Source organism: Mustela nigripes, chromosome 6 (genome assembly GCF_022355385.1).
Source record: "Mustela nigripes isolate SB6536 chromosome 6, MUSNIG.SB6536, whole genome shotgun sequence".
Taxonomy (NCBI): Eukaryota; Metazoa; Chordata; class Mammalia; order Carnivora; family Mustelidae; genus Mustela; species Mustela nigripes.
In genome coordinates this window covers 62,674,766-62,691,499 of record NC_081562.1, presented here as the reverse complement: position 1 = coordinate 62,691,499, position 16,734 = coordinate 62,674,766, and the positions used below count along the sequence as shown (strand labels likewise).

At 36.8% G+C, this 16,734-nt stretch overlaps 1 protein-coding gene across 1 annotated transcript in view; it reads right to left on the bottom strand.

Annotated features, from left to right (window-relative positions):
- The window catches only part of PDE3A (phosphodiesterase 3A), a 314,549-nt gene that overhangs the window by 266,515 nt on the left and 31,300 nt on the right, over window positions 1-16,734 (bottom strand). The window lies entirely within an intron of this gene.

Sequence of the window (16,734 nt, the reverse complement as noted above, 5' to 3'; positions counted from 1 at the left end):
ATATTTATATTATATTATAATTAAATATAATTATATATTATATATTATTTAATTATATATTATATATTATTATTTAATATATAATATAAATAACATAATTTTATAATATAAAATTAATAAAAATAAAATAAAATGAAACAAGAACATGTGATTTTTTTTCAAACCTGATATTCTGAAATGCAACCTTGTTATTAAATAAAAAATCTCACTTACTATCAGAAATGAAGTGACATGAAAAAGGTAACCTTCAGTGTATAGTTCTTCCCATTCAAAAGCAACCCCAAAGAGGTACAAAGCAGTTTAAAAACCCTCTGGAATTTTTAAAAGAAATTTTCTTCCAATTTTAATTTTTAGATTATAAACCAATCAAGTACAGAATACTTAGTTTCTTAATCCATAATCACATATACAGAAATGCATCTGGAAGAAATCATGAGAAATGCAAATAAAGATTTATACATTTACTTCAGTATGTATACTGACAAAACCCAGAGATAATCACAAGTCCAACAAGAGAGAAATGTTTTTAAAAAGGTCACACCCATACACAGACTGGTAAGAAGTCTACAAGTAATAAAAATACACAGCAGTAAGTTTTCATACTTTAAATGTTGTAGGAAATAATTGGAAAATACTGTTAATTAGAAAATACAGAAAACAAATCAATATATACACTATAATCCTGATTATATAAACTATAAAGTACTGAAAAAAGTAACAGGAGAAATTGCTAAAATATTAAGGATGATGACAGTCTTTTTTATTACAGAAAGAATTTAAGCAAATGAATCTTTTTAAAAATGTAACTAAATTAAACAAAACTTAGATGAAATAGATGAGGCAGGTGGATTCTCAGAAAATAAGAGGAATGCCAAGGTGTGACATGAAGTGAGATTAGTTCCCAAAGCAGACCACCAAATTTGATCCCGTTAGCCACAGCTGAGTACCAACAGCCAATGCAATCAGGCATATAATGCATGGTCCTTCACGCAGCAGAAGCAGTTAACCTTTACTGAGTGCCTGTTATATGCCAAGCTCCTTGCTCATTAATTTACATGCATTATCTCATGTTATCCTCATAACAAATCTAGAGTTGGTATTGCTATCATCCCCATTTTAGAGAAGAAATTGAGAATGTGTAGTAGTTTGATGTAAACTCAATGGCTGGTGAGAGGTAGTCTGACAGCCTGATACGTGGTCATACGCCAACCTATATTCCGAAGGTCTGCTGTGGTTTTGGTTTGGTTTGACACAAACAGATGGTTCTCCAAAGAAGATATACAGATGGCCAACCGACACATAAAAAGATGCTCAACATCAATGATCATCAGGGAAATGCAAATCAAAATTACAATGAGATATGACCTCACACCTGTCAGAACAGCTAAAATAAAAAATTCAAGAATCAACAAGTGTTAACCAGGTTGTGGGTGAAAAGGAACCCCCGTGCACTACTGGTGAGGTTGCAAATTGGTACAACCCCTGTGGAAAATACTATGGAGTTTCCTCAAAATATTAAAAATATCTCAAAATATCATGTGACCCAGTAAGTCCACCGCAGAATATTTGCTCCCAAAATATAAAAATACTAATTCAAAAGGATATATGCACCCCTAGGTTGACTGCAGCATTATTTACAATAGTCAAATTATGGAAGCATCCCAAGAATCCACCAATAGATGAATGGATAAAGAAGATGTGGTATACACACACACATGCGCACACACATCCACACACAACAGAACATTACTCAGCCATTAAAAAGAATGAAATCTTGCCGTTTGCAATGACACCAACAGAGCTTGAAAGTATAACACTAAGCAAAGTCAGTCAAAGAAGGACAAATACCATGTGATTTCACTCATACGTGAAATTTAAGAAACAAATGAACAAAGGGGGGATAAAAGAGAGACAAGCTGAGAAAAAGACTTTTTTTTTTTTTAAAGATTTTATTTATTTGACAGAGAGAGAGATATCACAAGTAGAGAAGCAGGCAGAGAGAGAGAGAGAGGAGGAAGAAGGCTCCCTGCTGAGCAGAGAGCCCGATGTGGGGCTCAATCCCAGGACCCCGGGATGATGACCTGAGCCGAAGGCAGAGGCTTAACCCACTGAGCCACCCAGGTGCCCCAAAAAAGACTCTTAATACAGAGAACAAACTGGTGGTTGCCTGAAGGGAAGTGGGTGGGGGATGCAGGAAGTAGGTGAAGGGGATTAAGGTGGGCACTCCTCAGGATGAGCACTGAGCGGTCCACAGAACCTCTGACTCACTATACTGCACACCTGAAACAAGTATGTCACACTGTATGCTAACTACACTGGGAGTAAAATTTAAAACTTTAAAAAGTAAATGAAAATGAAAAACATTGAAAAGGTCTGTTGGCAAAGGATCGCTTACAGGAAGGCCTTGGGGATCTTTCTGGACCTCCTGATTCTTTACATGTGAAAACCAGAAGAGCTCAAAAAGCAGAATGGATATAGAGGTCAGGCAGGAATTCAAATCAGGGCTCACCACCTATCACCTTTTTATAATTTATATTTTTTAAATTAATAAATGATGTAATTATTATAGGTGACACTTACACACAAGGCATATACATGTATTTTTGCTTAATTCACTTAATCTTTATAACAAAAATAAGACAGGATATAGGTAAGTTGCCTGGAATATAGCATTCTATAAATGTCAGCTTTCATTATCCTACATTTTTCATAGTAAATTGTTTTATAAACCTTAACTATTATTCCTCTTTATGACACTTGTGAGGTAAATGTATATTTTCAGACCTTTAGTAGGGTGATTACAATGTTTTAATTGCCTAAATGAGCCATATAATAATTTGAAAGCAGTTCTGGCTGCAACTGGGTAGATGGACACAGAACCTTCTAGACGTCTCTTCAAGTTTAAACAACCTTTGCAAGACAAAAGTCCATACTGTTAGCAAGTAATGCTAGAATCTTCATTCATGAATTGCTACCACAGGAAATTAAAAATAAGGTCAAGGTTTACTTCTCAAGCCTAATTACATCACATTTTTGGTACTATTCTTAAATATAGCAGTATCTGAAGATAAAATCTATGATTTATTAATAGTTTCCACACACAAAATTTAAAGTAAAACCAAAAATAAATTATATCATTCTTAAAATGTCTGTGTACTGCCGATTTTTTGAAAAAGTAAACTGGTTCTAAAACCTAAGGACTGCCACATAAATGTCTCATAAATAACTGATAGCCAATGACATATCAAGGACAGGGGAAAGATTAAATTAAATGTATTTACTCCTAGAGTATCAAAGTCCATTTCTACCACTAATTCTGGTCACAGAAACAAAGTTCCTCATCTTGTATCCATATTATGTACACTCTGGTGAAAGTTCCCGCTATCATTTATAAAATTTATATTTCTTTTAATAAAAATAACCATATTCTCGGGGCGTCTGGGTGGCTCAGTGGGTTAAGCCTCTGCTTTCAGTTCAGGTCATAATCTCAGGGTTCTGGGATCGCCCTGCATCGGGCTCTCAGCTCAGCGGGGAGCCTGCTTCCCCCTCTCTCTCTGTCTGCCTCTCTGCCTACTTGTGATCTCTCTGTCAAATAAATAAAATCTTAAATAAGTAAGTAAAACCATATTCCCTTAATAAGGTACATTTATAAGGGAAAAAATCATAATGGTTTACCTTAAATACTCTGTATATAAAATTAAGAGGGTATAGATATGAATTTAAACTTTTATAGCTTCAAAAAACATATCTATTCCTAAAGAAGTGCACTTTCTAAAATAAAAGTGACTAAGAATAGCCCACAGTTGTATATTCATACCCTATATGTATGAGGCACCTGAAAAAAGAAGAATTTTTGTATGATCTAAAAAAATTGTCTAGAAAATTTAAATTTAGAAATCAGATGTCTCTTCTGATTCTTTCATCATTTCTTGAGGGCTTGGAAGAAGCAAAGAAGGCATTAGAGAGAGACTAATAATCACGCAATTAACACACACAAGAGAGAATCCAGTTGTTTCATATAGTGTGTCAAGAGGACTCCTAAGTTTGGAGGAAAACCTGTGACTTTAGAAAATTTTATTTTCTAAATAAAATTTTATTTTAAAATTTTATTCCTGGTACACAGTGGCTGCTTAATAAATGTTCTTTTGAATGTTTAATGCTGGCCTTATTTTAAACTGTGACCATGTAGACACATACACGTGTGCACATGCATATGCGCACTTACAAAAAGGTGAGTTGTTTGCATTTGTCTTAAATTTATGCACTTAATGGAGGCCTTAAAAATCATTTGTTATTTATTCATTGGCCCATTACTTAGTCTTCCTTTAATACCTAAAATGCATTAAGTAGCTCTCGGAAACAAGGACAATAAAGATAGCTCCTAAGAAAGCAACTAATCTAGTGGCCAATTATCCTGTACAGAAAAATGGGCCTAAAGGTAGCTTATTTAATATAATTTAGACCACTGGCTACCAGATCCTTTAACTCAAGAGTGCTAATGTTCACAAATAAGGATTTTAGTCTGTTTTAAGTCCTTTATTCCTTCCCTGTCCGCCCACGATTTCATGTACACCCACACATCAACTTGGGAAAGATCCTGGCACAGAAGTTCCTATTGCACTGTGGATATCGTTGAGCCCCAGCCGCCTCTCTTACAATGAGCAACCTTGGTTTTATAACTCTGAATGAAACAGCAACAGGGCCCATCATGTGTTAGCTTCAAATCTACCAAAATGACACCTTTGGAGTCAGAGCTGCAAAAAGCAGGTAGTTATTACATAATTTTATACGCATGGAGGTTAAAACCCATAGAAATTAAATGTCACACATGCAGGATTACAAACTAGTTGTCTGAGTTTGGACAAAACCCCACTTCTGTCTAAACTGAAGCCCGGGGTGCCTGGGTGGCTCAGTGGGTTAAGTAAGCCTCTGCCTTCGGTTCAGGTCATGATCTCAGCATCCTGGGATGGAGCTCCACATCAGGCTCTCTGCTTGGCGGGGAGCCTGGTTCCCCCTCTCTCTCTGCCTGCCTCTCTGCCTACTTGTGATTTCTCTCTCTCTCTCTGTCAAATAAAATAAAATCTTAAAAAAAAAAAACAAAAAAACTGAAGCCGATTCTGCTTCTTTGTGTTCCCAACATGACTATCCCATGAGCTTTGTTGACACTGAATTGCAAAACCTAGGAGTCATCTGTTAGCATAAGGGATGAGGAATTAAATGAGGAGCCTGAAGACTTATTCAGAATGAACTGAATACTTTACCATAAAATGATTACCTAGTTTGGGAGTAAAATAAGCATAATCACCCCTGTGGGAAACACGATGGATTATAGTGTGGCCATAAATACAATTCAGACACGTGCTTAATCTGTCAAATTAAGGATCAATGCCAAGTGAGAGCCCAAAAAGGAGCGTGGGAAAGGCTGTGGGTTGGGGTAAGGGTTAGGGAAACAGCTGCTATGGGTATGATACAAAACGAAAGAAAAAAATAGCAACAGAGAAATTAGCAATAAATAGAACATAACTATCTCTACATTCTGTGGTTTAAAAAGGTCCTTAAATAAAAGATATTTTGGAGGGTTAAAAATATATATATATATGTAATTAACCTTATCAGCAATCCTGTGTAATTTGATCTTTAGGTCAAAAGGTAATGAGTATTTTATGATCAGAATTTTATCACATTTGACATACTTTTATGTCTAATAGGTTCATATTTCTTGTGAGACACAATTTTTTTAAAAAATCCACCTTTTACTCTTAGAACTGTCAATTACTGCCCGCAGTTCAAACCAAAAGAAAAGATAGCTATCAGAAAGAAGTAACAGTAAGTCAACATAATTGTGTTTCTATTATGTGTAAATACTTGCCCAGAAGGAAAAAAAAGTGAGTCTCCATCTTTAGAGAATTTATAGTCTCAGAAATCTGCTCTCATTCATTCAGCAAATATCCGTATTTTTGCCCGGCACTATGTTTCTCTGGATTGAATGAATCATTAGACAGAAAACAGAAGCTGCCTACAGGGAACCCAGAACCTAGTCAAAGAGACCAATAAAGCTTATGGGAGGAAGTACATGATCTTCTAAGCACACAGAAATGACAAGTTGAGCAACAAGGAAAACAACCTAGAGGCAATATCCAAGGAATTATCTTATTTGGTAATTTTTTATAAGCAGGGACAATGCAGGTATTTAAATGTAATTACATGAGAGATATCTTAAATTTTGCTACCACCAAAGGATAAACATAGGGGAAAAAAAAGTCTTGTACCCCCACAATTTATAATTCAATGCAGTTAAAATGCCAATAAAAGACTAAATTAGATTAAAATAAAACCTAGAGTAAAAAGGTAAACTTGGGAGACTTTCCATGCCATGTCTTACAGACAATTACTGAGTCTAACAGGACTTCATTTGACTCATCTTTATTCTGACTAAGTCAGATTAGATGATGTGCAGGTATTTCTAGTTGTATGATTTTATACCTGTAGTCGTCAGTCCTAAATTCACTTCTGCTCTCTTGCTAGATATTTGTGTTCTCAACAGTGTTTCTTTTCTACAAACTCCCAAGAAACTGTGTCTGCTCCCAAGTCCTTACTGGCCATCTGTAGAGAGAGGATTCCAAAATGTGTACCTCTATCCCAGGTTTCTGGTCTCAGCTACAGCCTACACCCCCATTATTTCCTGAACCCTTCCTTGGAGGTCTTATAGGTTTACCAGACACATAATAAATAATGTATATAAAAAACACTTTATCAAAGCCTTTCACCAACCCCACAGGCAAAATATAATTCCCCTGCTATTCTCTCCACAGCAGTGAATATTCTATACCCTTTTAATCATATTCATATTCTTGTAATTACTTAATATAGTCCTACTACAGTAAAATCCACAAAAGCAGAATAATGTTACCTTGTTCATCATTTTATTCCTAGTAGAGGACCCTACTGGTGTTTCAATGCATTCTTATGCATTCTGTACTATTAACTGCTTTATACCACATATGGGATATGAGATAATATATCTGAGTATCTGATTGAAATGAAAGCATTTGGCTAATAATGGGGTATACAAATAAACACACAGGGCAATGAGATAATTTCAAGAAAATCTAGATTTTTAAGCCCTCATAAATGAGGAAGATTGGGACTATCAAGTGGGAAAGTATATAGTTTTTAGCAAGAAGAGGCCATTCAGAGCCTCCATGTCCCAACCACCCATGGAGCTCTGTTTAAGATAGTCCTGCAGTCTATAACTAGATGAAAGCCATGTTTTTAAAGATCACTCACTGGGGCACCTGGGTGGCTCAGCTGGTCAAGTGTCTGCCTTCAGCTCAGGTCATGATCTTAGGGTCCTGGGATTGAGCCCTGCATCTGGCTGCCTGCTCAGTGGAAAAATGGTTTCTCCCTCTCCCTCTGCCATTCCCCCACTCATGTGTTTTCTCTTTCAAATAAATAAAATCTTTAAAAAATGAAATAAAGATCACTTATGCATTACAGACTACAGCTATAAGTAAGGAGAGACTCTTCAGAGAAATTACATTAAGACATTATTTCATTAATACACGTACAGTGATAGAGGTTTAGAACCTTGACTGTCAAAGAAGGGATACAGAGAATAGAACACATAGAATAATGCATGTTAACATAAGAAATGCCAAAAATTCTGACACATGCTACAATGCAGATGAACTGGAGGACATTACATTGACATTATGCTAATTGAAATAAGCCAGCCACCAAAGGACAAGTGTACAACTCCACTTACGTGAGGTACTTAGAAGGAGTCAATTTCATAGATATAGAAAGTAGAATGGTGGTTACCAGGGGCCAGGACAAGGCGGGGAATGCAGTGGGGGGGGGGGGCAGTGAGGATAATTCTTGTTTAATTGGTGTAACATATCAGCCTCCAAGGTGGAAAGAGCTGGAGATGAGATGGTGTTATTGGTTGTCCAACAATGTGAATACACTCAGTATCACTCAAGTGTACATTCAAACATGGTTGTTAAGATGGTAAGTTCCATGTTCCATTATACCACAGTTTAAAACAATTCTTTTTCAATGCCAAAACTTCATGTCAAAATGGAATTAAAGGAATAATGAGAAAAGAATTCCAAACCACTCTTAGACCACTAGCTTAGAAGAGGAGGGAATATTGTAACAGGGGATCCAGCCTGACAGAGAAGAAGAGTGTCAACTGTCAAACTTGTTTGATAGGAACATCTAAATGGATGTCACAGGCAGCTGGAGACAACAGATAAGAGCTCTGTGGATAGAACAGGAAATATGCTGGTTTTTATTTTAGTGTCACCATTTGGGGTGGGGAGATGGGGGAGTCCATCATCTTGTTCAACTCTGAACTCCAGATTTTAACAGAGATATTTTTAGAATATATTGTTATGTTTAACATAACTTTTCCCCACATTTTGATGTCTCTGAATTATTTCAGTCAAAAGAGGAAGAGCATCTTTTGATGGAAAAGAAACAGTGGTAAAAACAGAGACTAACTTGAAATAGCTTAAGGCAGGCTTTTTCATAGAATGAGGGACAGGAATACAGTGCAGCCTCAGGGAAGAAGCAGAACTGAAGTCCTAAAAGCCCTGAGGCAATGAAGATCCCTTTCCCTTTTCCCCTACTCCCTGTATCTGCTTCATTCTTTCTGCAAATTGACTTTCTCTGCTCCTTAGCCCCACATGGGTTCAGAAAGGTACTTTTATATTTTGGAAAAGACTGACCTAAACTCACACTTGGGCCCAATACCAAATTTCCAGTCAGAATTTCACTGCTCATCTTGAGTTCAATCTAGTACAGTCAGGTAAGAGGGTCAAGCCAAGCAAGTGTGTAAACAGTAAGTATAGCCCAAAAACCCCAATGGACCACATCTCCATGCCAGGAAAGAGGCAAGTTGCTAAGGTATGAAAATCAAGTCAAAAAGAAGAACAACTAAATTAAAGGGACATCTTTAGCCAGGGGAGAAGACATAAGATTCCTAAGAGGCAAATGAAAATGGTCACTATTTAGGGGTGCCTGGGTGGCTCAGTGGGTTAAGCCTCTGCCTTCGGCTTGGGTGGTGATCTCGGGGTCCTGGGATTGAGCCCCACATTGGGCTCTCTGCTCGGTGGGGAGCCTGCTTTCCCCTCTCTCTCTCTCTCTCTCTCTGCCTGCCTCTCTGCCTACTTGTGATCTGTGCCAAATAAATAAATAAATAAAATCTTAAAAAAAAAAAAAAACGAAAATGGTCACTATTTAAGTTCATTACATTAAACAAAATAAATATGAGCTAGGGGAAGGGTAGAGGGAAGGGGAGAGAGAATCTCAAGCAGACTCTGTGCTCAGTGCAGAGCCCAATGCTGCAATGGATCTCACAACCCTGAGATCATGACTCCAGCAGAAGCTTGGAAGCTTGGAGTCAGAAGCTCAATGGACTGAGCCCCCTGGTACCCCTCCCTTCTGTTTCAAATACACCACTGTTTGTACTGGTTTGAATGTGGTGTGCTAGATTTCATTTGAGGTATTCAAGTAGTGGCTAAAGAAATATTTGTTACAGAAATAACTGTAGGAATAATTACTGTTTGGGTGGGAACCTTATCTCACCTCTCTGATGTCTAAACTGTAATACTTCGTAACTTTTGAAAGCATTCATTAGAAGCAAAAATGAATATGTTTCCCAACTACTAAAGTTTTTGCCATCCTGATAACTTTTTTATGATTTACATATTTGAGAGAGAGAATGTGTGCATGTAAGAGCAGTGGGAGGGGCAGAGGGAGAGAACTTCAAACAGACTCCCTGCTGACCGGACACTTAATGGACTGAGCCACCCAGACATCCCAATCCCAATCCTGATAACTTCTAAAAAGAAAATGTTCTCCATCTGTTGCATTAAAATCATTGTTGTTGTTTTTTAAGGAAAAGAGATCTGGTTCATCGTTAAAGAAGAAAGCTAACAATAGTAAATATATTAAAATCTAAGAAACACTGTTTTCTAGGGAAAGTTGTAGCAGTGACCACAGTTAGTGAAATAGCTGAAAGAGATTTTAAAAGTACGAACTAGGGGCGCCTGAGTGGCTCAGTCAACTGAGTGCCAGACTCTTGATTTCGGCTTAGGTCATGACTTCAGGGTCCTAGGATGGAGCCCGGCAGTGGGGCTCCACACTCAGCAAGGAGTCTCTTGACTTCCCCACCGCCTGCTCACACATCTTCACTCTCTCTCTCAAATAAATAAATAAATCTTTCTTTTTAAAAATAGAAGTACAAACTATTCAAAGCAGAATGTTGCTTGTGGCTTCAAACTGGGTCACTGACCTATAAAACGTAACAACCATTAGGACTTCAGATGATGTAGTAAATATTACTTTTAAGCTCCAGATTTCAGGCACACTAGCCTGAGAACCTAGGCAGGGAGGGGAGGAGGAATTCAGGTGGAGATGATGGGGAAAGGCTGGTGCGCTGGGCCCACTTCCACTGCCTTCAAGAGCTTGGATTAAGCTGGTTTGTTTTCATCCATCCGTTCATGGGATTTGCACAGAATTTCACACAAGAAACAAATGTTCCATCTGAGGAAGAGGGAGAAACAGGAGGGAGGAACGGAAGGGAGAAGGAAGGAAAATACATCTCACTCTTCTAGAGCTTTCCAGACCCTTCATGCTCAATGGATTCCATTATTACACTCTGAGAAACTATGCAGCAGAAAGAATACACATACATACATAATTAATGTCATATAGATTTAAATTTTTCATGGCATTTAAAAAAGTCTTTTGAAAAACTTGAGAAATGTGTTTAATAAAAAGAAAACTATAAGAGAATGGCAATAAATTACATAATAATTCAGAATTATATTTTTCTTTGAAACTCCATTTGTATAGCTTACAGAACACAAACATGGAATATTTCAGAAGAAAAATATGAATAGGGAAAAATAAGAACAGATGTTACATTAAAATATTTATAAATTCATTTAATCTTTGAAATAAGAAGAATGACCCTTATGAAAAGAAACTCTTTAATGAAAGCTATCTGCAAATTAATGTCAGTATGAGCCAATTTTCTACAAAGAAAAATGTTGCCCTTAATAATGAGTGTTTTCTCACATCTATAGAGCCAACAGAAGGCCAGAATAATACAACATCATTAAGAATATAAATCTGTTAACTATCACATCAGTTTTCATTTAAGATAAGTAGGTCCTATACCAATTTTATGAAGGGGGATAGATACAGGTTTAAATTTTTAACTTCATTCATACTCTAAGATTTCTAAAATGTTAAGTTACATATGTGACATTTATAAGGTAGTTTTACTTATAAGAAAATATTTTTTTACCATAACTCAGTACAAGTCATCTAAAGCAATGAAATTCCACAAAAAATAAAAATAATTTTCACATACAGTACTTGCTTTCCATCATACAATTATTTTAAGAATATGGATATAATGGTGCACACATGGGAAGGCCACTGAAAGTAATTTTTAAACAACTCTAAGACAAAAACTAACCTGAAACTCTAAACCTAAGTACTTTAAAATCAATCAAAATTTTAATTCCAAGCAACAGAATCTTTGAATTGTAAGGAATTGGGGCATACTACTCTATCTTCCTCCATCTATCCCATCTAACAAATTAGGCTCACTACCACCAATCCCTTTCCTTATCTGGGAACCTTGGTAACCAGTGACACTGTAACAACAGACCTCATGCTCCTAGATTTAGAGCTACCACCTTTTGGGAGAAAGAATAGGTACATGGAAGACATGACAAACTAATTCTATCTCCTGCCTTTCTAAAAATCCAGCCATTCAAATACAGTATAACTGCTTATTTGAAAAAAGTTTTTAGCGAATACCTATCCTTAACCCAACTGTGTATGTATGACGCAAAGGACATAATATTGAGGATCTGGTATATAACTGGCACTTTGGTAATGCCGTGAACAAATTATCTGTAAATTAAGCAATAACATTATGAGGTAGCAAATGCTATCCCCATTAAACAGATGAAGAAAAAGTCTCAGAGATGCTAAGTTAACTTCCTGTAAGTCACACAGCTGGCAGTCAACATCTGCATTGATCCCAAACTGTGTGTTATCCCACTACGACTCCTGATTCAATGAGGCTGAGAAGAAGCAAAGAACTGGGGGCAGGGGGTGGGGGGCGGTGATGTGGAGCTCATCTGACTCTGATTTGGGCTCAGGTCATGATCCCAGGGTTGTGAAACTGAGTTCCAGACTAGGTATGAAGCCTGCTTAAGATTCTCTCTCTCTCCCTCTGTCCCTCCCACCATGCATGTGCCTGCTCTCTCTCACTGTCTCCCTCAAATGAATGAATGAATGAATGAATGAATGAATGAATGAATGGCTGAGAAGCCATTCAAGATAGAAGGTCTATAATGTGGTCATGGAAGTAAGACCATACAAAGAGTAAGGGAATGCCAAACTGTGAGGAGCTATGTAGGGGATTTCAAATAAATGAGAAATGAGAAAGAGCTGCACAGGTTTCAAAGGTTTTGTCAAAGAATGGTTCTGGAAACAGTGCGTGAAACAGAATTCTAGTAAATTGCAGAAGAGAAATGCGGTCATGCAGGACTGGAAGAGAAGGTGGCAAGGAACCTGGGGACTCACAGGAAATGGAGTAGTACTCATCAGAGTACAAAGGGGTGTGCACAAAGAAACCATAAGAGAGCTGGACAATCCTAGAAGTAGACCCTCACATAACAGAATCGACAAAATACATATTAACACAGATGGAGAGAAAATTGCTGAAGGGAACCTAAAGAATTGAGTAGTGGTTAAATACCATGGGTCACACTTCCCACTTCCCCCTTTTGCTCTGTCTCTTTCTTTCACACCAAATTCAAAGCTTGACACAGAAAAGCAGATTCATTCTCTGAATAAAACTGTTTGTCAGAATAAAAACTGAGGAGGAGAAAAAGGAAGCCAACAGAAAACTCCGTATTTGAATCACCAAGCAGTAGGGAACCATTAGTGCTTCTTAGCTAATGTCAGTAGATAATTGAGTATTTGAAAAAAGGATCTGGGCTAGTTCCTACCCCACTCCCAATGCAGATGAGCAATGATGTTTAGCAAGGAACCAACAGCTTGAGAAATAGAAATCATGGCTCATCAAGAAAATAATTTGAATATACACAAATAAGGTGATCTGAGGTTGAGAGGTTGAAGAATTAAACCATTAAGAAATGGCTACTTCCATAATAGAAATATTAGATAAAGCCTAATTATAAGAGCAAAAGCTTCTAGGAATGGCTATTTCCATAAGAAAAATATTAGATAAAGCCAAACTGAGTTAGAATGGCTAGTACTATTCAATATCTTTATCTGGTAACCAATAAATCAGTTACAAATTTTTTGGTAAGTGTCCATCATGTACATAACATTTTGTTAGGTTCAATTCAGGGTAAGGAAAAAATTAAGAGACATGGTTCCTACCTCAAGGAACTTACAGTATTATATTTTTAACTTTGAAATTACCAAAGTTATCTTGTTCCTTTTCCATACCTACAATTATATGGCTTTCTATATAAGTGTGATTTTATTAAGTCCAAGACTCAATTAGTTTCTAGCAGGATATAGCTCCAAAATTATAACTAAGTCACTTTTGCCAAAACTTAACTCAGTAAAAAGATGGAAAAGTAATATTTCCCCTGAAATAAGGTTATAAACCTAATGAACTTATTAAACAAAAAAATCGTATTAAAATATTGATGAAGTTTAAAAAAATAACACATTACTATTAACACAGTATATGATTTCTGTATTTCAGTTTCTTCCAAATTCTAACATTAGAATGTTCAAACCCAACCTACATTCTTCTGTCTTTTAAATTATTCTTTTTCAGGAATCTGGCCAAATGATGTCACTTTAGATATGCAAACTTACCTGCCAAAAAGAGAAATTCCAGGGAAAGCCTTTGAAAGGATATAATTCATTAGGAAGTTTAAGTAGAAAGCTAAAGACTGAACTTTAACCAAATTGTTAAGTTTCAGAGTTAGAAAATTAAAATAAAAATAAGAATGCTTATCATGCATACATTCTCCCTTGAAATAGTTGTATCTAGATATCTATAGCTACATATAGTCACATATATGTATACATAAGTGAAACTAAATTTAATTGCTCTGAAATATTAAAAAAGATAGTCCTCATATTTTGTTATTTAACACTCAGATTTGAAATAGCTTTAAAATAAAAATGATGGGACGCCTGGGCGTCTCAGTGCCTTAAGCAGCTCTCTTCAGCTCAGGACTTGATCTCAGGGTCCTGGGATAGGGCCCCTCAGCGGACCCCCTGCTCAGCAGGAAGCCTGCTTCTCCCTCTGCCTCTCCCATGGCACCTCCTCCCTGCTTGTCTGCTCTCTCTCAAATAAATAAAAACTTAAAAAAAAAAATTGACAAGTGATATTTTTTGTCTTATAAAAAAGACAAAAATTTAGGATATCATACTTCTAAATCTCCCTTTCCATCACAGACTACCATTTTGAGCATTCTGATGTTAAGTGTCTACTTCCTTTAAGAAGCAAATTCCAACTCTTCCATTCAGAACACAGTTGTACATCTAGACCCTAAATGATAAATATAATTGTGGTCACAAATCCTAAATTCTGTGCCACAAAGGAAAGATGTACAGTCACCCTCAAGCCTCCCCCTACAGCTCACAGACAAAAACTGTGAATAAGGGGTGCCTGGGTGGCTCAGAGGGTTAAAGCCTCTGCCTTCAGCTCAGGTCATGATCCGAGGGTCCTGGGTTCGGCCCCGCATCGGGCTCTCTCCATGGTGGGGAGCCTGCTTCCTCCTCTCTCTCTCTGTCTGCCTCTCTGCCTACTTGTGATCTCTCTCTGTCAAATAAATAAATAAAATCTTTAAAAAACAAAAAAAAAAATCTGTGAATAAATAGGACTACTAACTATGAAAGCTTACAATCCTTCCTTGCATGCAGAATCAAAGGTATCTGCTAGACACTTTGGATAGCTAACTATAAAGGAGGGAAAAGAAGTTTAAAGAGGCACACGTTATAATGCAGAAGCATGGAAGGATGAGCCATTCAGCATCAGGAAAATATCTCTAAACATTTTAACGGTCTCTGAAGATGTTATTGTACTGTTGTATTTTAAAATAAGTCAAGTTGATAATGAAGACCTTGAACTAGTAAAAAAAAAAATTAATTAAAATCAGTATGCACTACGAATACACCCACACACTAAAAAACAAAAAAAAAAAAAAAAAAAAAAAAAAAAAAAAAAAAAAAAAAAAAAAAAAACCCCAAAATAAAAAAAAAAAAAAAAAAAAAAAAAAAAAAAAGGAGAAAGAAATTCAGTTACCAATTGAACGGCAACAATAAAAATCCATGTGCTGGCATTCCTTAAGAAGAGAGAAAAAGAAGACAAGGAGGAGTTACACATTTTTATTCTGTTACAACATTCTTTCAACAAATCATTCTCATTAAGACTTTTTTTTAAAATATAATCTTTACTGGCATCCAAAGTTGCGTCACTGGAAACCTGCTGCTGACCCAGAGTGCCACATCAGAAAGCATTTAACTCTGACAGCCCAGTGAGGACCATATAAACATAAACCTATGCCTCTGAAAAGTTATTCTCTTACAATTACGACCGAGACCGACTTTTCAAACCAGAATCAGAAAGTCATTTAGACAATACTACAGAAATAAAGGAAAAAATTGAATTTCCATTTTATTAAAAAAAAAAGTCTGTGAATGATCGGCTCAAAAAATTTTAATGTGTTATAATAGAAATCATAAATCTCTTAATAAATTTCTTCTATACATTTGGAACAATAAAATATTTTTCAAAATCACTACACTTAAAAATACCAATGTATGGAGGTGCCTGGGTGGCTCAGTTGGTCAAATGGCTGATTTTTGGTTGAAACCAAAATCTTCAGCTCAGCTCAAGATCTCAGGGTTGTGGGATCAAGCCCCATGTGGGGCTCATGTTCAGCAGGGAGCCTACCTGGGATTCTCACTCTCCCTCTCCCTCTGTGCTTCCCCCCCCATCTGCACTCATGCTCTCACTCTCTCTCTCAAATAAAAATCTTTATTAAAAAATACCAATATCTGGGTCCCACTTCAGACCAGTGGATCAGAATCTTTGGTGAGGTGGGGTGGGGAGGGAGGGCGATTTGGGAAGTGATTTTGCATTTAATATCCCCGAAGATGAGTCTAAATGCAAAATTACTTACCAAAAGATGAGTCCAAGGTACAAACAGGGTTCAAAAGCCTTAACTGCCCTGGAGGTCCTTTTAGCTCCATACTCCTTAGCTTGGAGTCCCATCAAGCCCTTCTCCCAAGAGCAGAACTGCCTGCAAAACTCCAGCCATTTCCTGACCCCATCTCCATAAACCTGCAAATGCTATCCACAAAATAGAGATAAGTATGCAATCCTACACTATAGATGCCCCAATTTCATGAGGAAATGTACACTTAAGATATTCTCTGAATTTCCAAGCATGGTCTATATGTAAATTACTATAATACCTCATTTACTCAAAAACATTTGTTGACCATCTCCATAGCACTAAAAAAAGACAATATGGTACATGGGAAATGTAGGCCAAATATACACAGACGCCCCTCCCTATCAAAGACCTCTCTCTTACTTCTATTAAAAATAATTCACAGGGTGCCTGGGTGGCTCAGTGGGTTAAAGCCTCTGCCTTCCACTCAGGTCATGTCCTAGGATCGAGCCCCACATTGGGCTCTCTGCTC